Source organism: Myotis brandtii, unplaced genomic scaffold, assembly GCF_000412655.1.
Source record: "Myotis brandtii unplaced genomic scaffold, ASM41265v1 scaffold191, whole genome shotgun sequence".
In the NCBI taxonomy this organism is placed as follows: domain Eukaryota; kingdom Metazoa; phylum Chordata; class Mammalia; order Chiroptera; family Vespertilionidae; genus Myotis; species Myotis brandtii.
This window is the reverse complement of record NW_005357115.1, coordinates 6,802,142-6,807,224: the sequence shown is the minus strand read 5'-3', so window position 1 is coordinate 6,807,224 and position 5,083 is coordinate 6,802,142. Positions and strand designations below refer to the sequence as shown.

The following is a 5,083-nucleotide window of genomic DNA, read 5'->3' as shown; positions in this document are numbered from 1 at the left end:
AGGAGTCCATTTCTGCCCAGAGGACTCCCAGCTTGCGGCATCCCACATTTGACTAATGTGTTTTAACCAAATAGGCCTCTGCTTAATATCCTGGGGGTCAAGTGCTCAAGTTCAAATAACCCCCAGGGAGGCGCAGGGAGACCGGAAATGGCTTGTCCCTACCGTGACCCACAGTTAACCCCTCCTACGGAGGGCAGGGCTGCAGGAGCTCCGGGCAGTGGAGCCCCCCCCGATGTGGTCAGAGCCATCTGGTCACTCCAGGGACAGCCTCACCAGCCTGAGGACTCTGCCAGGAGCAGGCAGGGAGCTCCGCTGGATTTCTCCAGGGCTTCTTGCTCTGGAAACAGAGCGTGTTCTCTGGGAGGCAGGGAGGGTCTTACCCACTACCTTCAGCCAAGAGAACACTCAGAACAGCAGCTCAGCGACTGAACCTGCCTCAGGTCACATACTGGCTGCGCCATTGCTATTTGTGCGCAGTGTGCTCATTATGTGGCCCCTCCACGCCCGCTTTCCTCATCCACACCAGGGAGACTCACAGCACCCCTCTCTCGGAAGGGTCGGGAGTGTCCTGGAGGTGGTACCTGAGAGCCCTCACCAGGCACGTGGAAGGCACCGGGTAGAAGGGAGCTGTTATCATAAAGTCCAGTTGCCCCACGAGGTGTCCAGTGGGTTCTCTCCCGGAGGCCTTGTCCTCTCATCATTTCTGTTTGTAAGACAGGCTGTATGTCTCATATTCGGAGCCCCAACCCTGATTCTCACACAGCCCTCGCATCAGCCTCAGGAGGCAAGCGGTCCTCTGTCACTGGTTCCATTGGATCAATCCCTGTAAGTTAAGGAGGCTCGGGAGCAGCTGAGCATGTATCAGCTCTGTGTAAGGAAGACAGCTTTGTTCTCAGAATCCCCCCTCCCCCCAGGTGGACAGCCTGAGGTCCCCATGAGGAGAACCAATGAGGGCAAGTCACTCCCCACCCCCCAATCTAGAGAACCAAGGCTTGTGGGGCTGGGGCTGGGGCTGGGCCAGGGAGGGATGGGCAGGGAGGGGTAGGCAGGGAGGCGGGCTGCCAGGCAGTCCTGGGGCACTGGTGCAAGGGCTCTAACACGCAGAGAGAGAAGAGCTGAGTGGGCAGTGAGGGGCCTGGACTGTCTCATCCAGTAGGGAGGACATCCTGGTGCTCACAGACTAAGGCGACAACACTGGCCAGAGTAGAAAGTAACAGCTCCCAAGGACTCTGGGGCAGAACTGAGGGCTGAGGGGCACTAGGGCAGTTCCCCAAGCCTTTGCCCCTCTCTGAAGTGTGCCCTGGGTGTGCCTCCTGCTGAGATGGAGCCCAGTGCTGGGGAATCCCCTGCCGTACCCAAGAAAGGGGCCGAGGCACACGAGAGCCAATGCGGGGCACCATCCAGAGGCTGGAAAGGGGAGGATGGTAAAGGTGGGGTATTCATCTATATTCCTTTGCTAGAGCTGCCATAACAGAGTGCCACAGACTGGGTGGCATATACAGCAGAAGTTTATTTCACACAGTTCTGGAGTCTAGAAGTCCAAAGTCAAGGTATCAGCAGGTCTGGTTTCTTCTGAGGTGTCTCTCCGTGGCTTGCAGATGGCCACCCTTTCACTGTGTTCTCATTTGGTCTCTCTTCTCTGTGTACATGCTGCTGGCGTCTCTGTGTCCAAATTCCCTCTTCTGATAAGGGTACCCGCCAGACTGGATTAGGGCCCACCTAATCTTAAGGTAACCACCTCTGTAAAGGCCCCATCTCCAAATACAGTCCCATTCTGAGGTCCTGGAGGTTTGGGCTTCCACAGGAATTTCGGAGGAATACAACTTAGCCCATAACATCATTTTCCTTATTCCCTTTCTGCAGGGTCATTGAGGGCTTGCTGTGCCCCTCAATAGAAGGTCACAACTCTTGCCAGGCAGCCAGGCCACAGCCAATTCTTTCCTGGGTCCCACCAGGCCTAGTGGAGTTAATGGTCCTGGGCTGTTCCAGCCCCTGAGGTATACACACACACACACACACACACACACACACACACACACACACACACACACACACCTCACACACACCTTTGTAAATAGTCCCTGTATTCAACTCTCCGGCATTATGCATTTGAGCATGCCATCTGCTTCCTGCTGGACCCCTGATACACCAGGTAGGGTGGCAGACCCAACAGTGCTCCCCGAGTTCTGAGGATTTCCACCTGGTGGGTGGGAGCCTTTCCTGATCACTGTCTTCCTCAGCATTGGAATACTCTGCCCTGGCTGCTTCTGCGACAGCAGATGCCTTAAAACAGAAGGCGCAATCCTCTAAGAGTCTCGATGGCCCTTCCACTCCTGCCCACAGATGTCAACTGAATGCCCGAATGTTCTACTTGGCAGCTCCTCACTTTCCCCAGCTGCCAGCCCAACTCTCAAATTTCCGTGATTTCTTTTGTATCATGCAATTCAGTAGCCTCCCTCCATTCTTTCAGCCCATTCAGGACATTCCCCAGGGGGCTTCACATTTCACCCCCCCAAAGGCCTCTGGTTGGGGCCCAACAGAGGCATCCTCTGGGAGACTCTGCCACCGATCTAAGCTAACAATTTCCCCTCCGCATTACGGCCTTTTTTCACCTGATGTCGCATCATAACAACCTTTCCATGTGTTATACAGTCTCATGACATGCCAAGAGCTAACATGCCTCAGTTCACCCAACCACTCCTCTGTTGTTGGATATTTATGGCATTTATTTTTTGTTAAACAAATGTTTAGACCCAACCCCTCATCTTCTTTTCCCAGGTCTTAGGCCATAGCCAGTGCTTTCAGCCACTTCCCTTTGCAGAGAGCGGTGACTTCCCCTGAGGTGTTTTGAGCAGATGGATGTGGGTGGCACTGGCCCAGGCCCCCAGGACCGTCACTGAGAGGGACTCGTGAAGACCAGAAAAGCTCTCTGTCGACCTTGGGACTTGTCTGAGAGGGAACAGCTGCCAGGCCTGTCAAACGTGGAACCGTGTTAAAGGAATTATGACAGGAAGAGCTCTGCCATCAAGCATTCTAATAGCTGCTGCTTACTTCCAGGCATTTCAATCTAGAATCCTACAACCTGTGTAACGGGCAATGAGAACACTTGCCTTTAATGTTGAACCCAACAAACACAGGATTTCCCGAAGCCGGGGCCATGGAGCACCAGGCCCAAGGCCTCCTCCAGAAAAGAGTGCTGAGTGGTCAAGAAAATTTGGAAAATACTCTCCCCACCTCTAGTGCATTTAGTAAAGTCTCAGAATCAGGCCATAAAGAAACATATTCATTCATTTAAAAAACCGAATACACCCATGTACACGGGCAATAGGGTAGTGGGTAGGGGCTGGGAGAGGGGAGTAAGGGGGGGGGCAGAAATGGGAAATATCTGTAATACTATCAACAATAAAAATATATTTAAAAAATACATATTTCCCAAATTGGCTAGACCTTTATTTTTATTATTATTTTTTAAAACTGAGATTATTGCACGACTCATCATTGAAATCCTTCAGATGAACTGGATGTGGCAACAGCTGTCCTCTTGGGTTTAGGTGTGGTTCCTTCACGGAATCCACGTCTGAATCGGCGGTACACAATTTTCAGGTGCCTCGTGCGACTGGTTCCAGTCGTGTTTTGTCGTTTAGCCTTGGCACTCCAGCTATACTTCCTCTTGCGCTTGGCGGGGTAGCTGCCCTTGCCCAGGTGGACTTCTGCAGGTGGCGGGCCTTCCAGCCGCAGAGGCAGCACAGCGTGTGCGTCTTGTTGCGGCGCTTGCCGAACGATGACGTCCCCTTCGTCATCTTCTTTCTGCTAAGAGCCCCCCTCTTTTTTTTTTTTTTTAACATAATATCAATAACATCTCATGAAACTTGAGGTTCATAAAATTGACTTTAGAAAACATTGCCCAAAGAGCCTCAACGTCTTTTCCGAATAAAAATAAAAGGGAGAATGATCACATTGACCATTGCTTTAGAACCTTTTGGTAATTGCTGATACAGACGTGAGGGTTAACTGGAGCGCTGGATTAACGAGGTCACCCCATGCTTGAAGGAGGCTAACCAGCAGCAGTCCTGGGCTATGGAGCAGCACAAGAAGAAAATACCAATCAGGTCAAAGGGGTTTGCGATAAGGTCTGGAGTGACAGGTTGCATTTTCTCAACTATAGATGCAAAGAAGTTAGGGACATTTGGGACGTATTGTGAATCTTTTGTGGAAAAATCAACGTAGAAAAAACTTTTGTCTTCTCCTAGACCCGTGGTCGGCAAACTGTGGCTCATGAGCCACATGTGGCTCTTTGGCTCCTTGAGTGTGGCTCTTCCTAAGCCTTAGGAGTACCCTAATTAAGTTAATAACAATGTACCTATCTATATAGTTTAAGTTCTAAAAAATTTGGCTCTCAAAAGAAATTTCAATCGTTGTACTGTTGATATTTGGCTCTGTTGACTAATGAGTTTGCCAACCACTGTCCTAGAATGTTTCTTACTACTTTTTTTGTAGACTGTATTCTGAGCTGGAGGGGCGGGGGGTGGGTCTGTGTCTGAGATTTCCCACTTAACCAGCAACCGGGCACTGTCAAGGTCAGGCAGCGCAGGGACAGCTGGAGGACAGACCTTTCCAATTCTTTTTAGAACAAGGGTGTGTGAAGTGGGCGGTCCAAATTCTGTGCCATTTTCGCCCCTGTGCTGCCTGGGATGGTTTTCCCTGGTGCCAAACAGGACACTGTGGGGTCACGAGCAACCATCCACTGTGACTTCCCTCCCTCCCTGTCCCCTAACCCAGTCCCAGCCTTCCCCCAAGGTCAGGCCAGATCCCAGGGAAGAGACTGGTGGGAGTAACCAAGCTGAGGTGCTTGGACAGGCCCAGGAGCCACTGCGTTCTCAACACACACTGGCTGAGCTGCAGCAAGGAAGGGTGTCTGCTTGCTCAGGACAACTGCCCAGAGAGGAGGAGGGAAAGGGGAGGGCGGAGGTGAGATCCGACGTGGGAAAAGAAAGGGTCAAAACTGTCGTTGTGTGCTACTCTGGGCGCCCACTTCTGCATTTCCCACGAGGCCCAGCTGAGTGCAACACAAAGCTGGTCCTTC

The 5,083-nt window shown here is 51.8% G+C and overlaps 1 pseudogene; it reads right to left on the bottom strand.

Annotated features, from left to right (window-relative positions):
* Positions 1 to 3,495: 3,495 nt before the first annotated feature.
* On the bottom strand, positions 3,496 to 4,256 carry LOC102259196 (annotated as a pseudogene).
* Between the last annotated feature and the right edge of the window lie 827 nt (positions 4,257 to 5,083).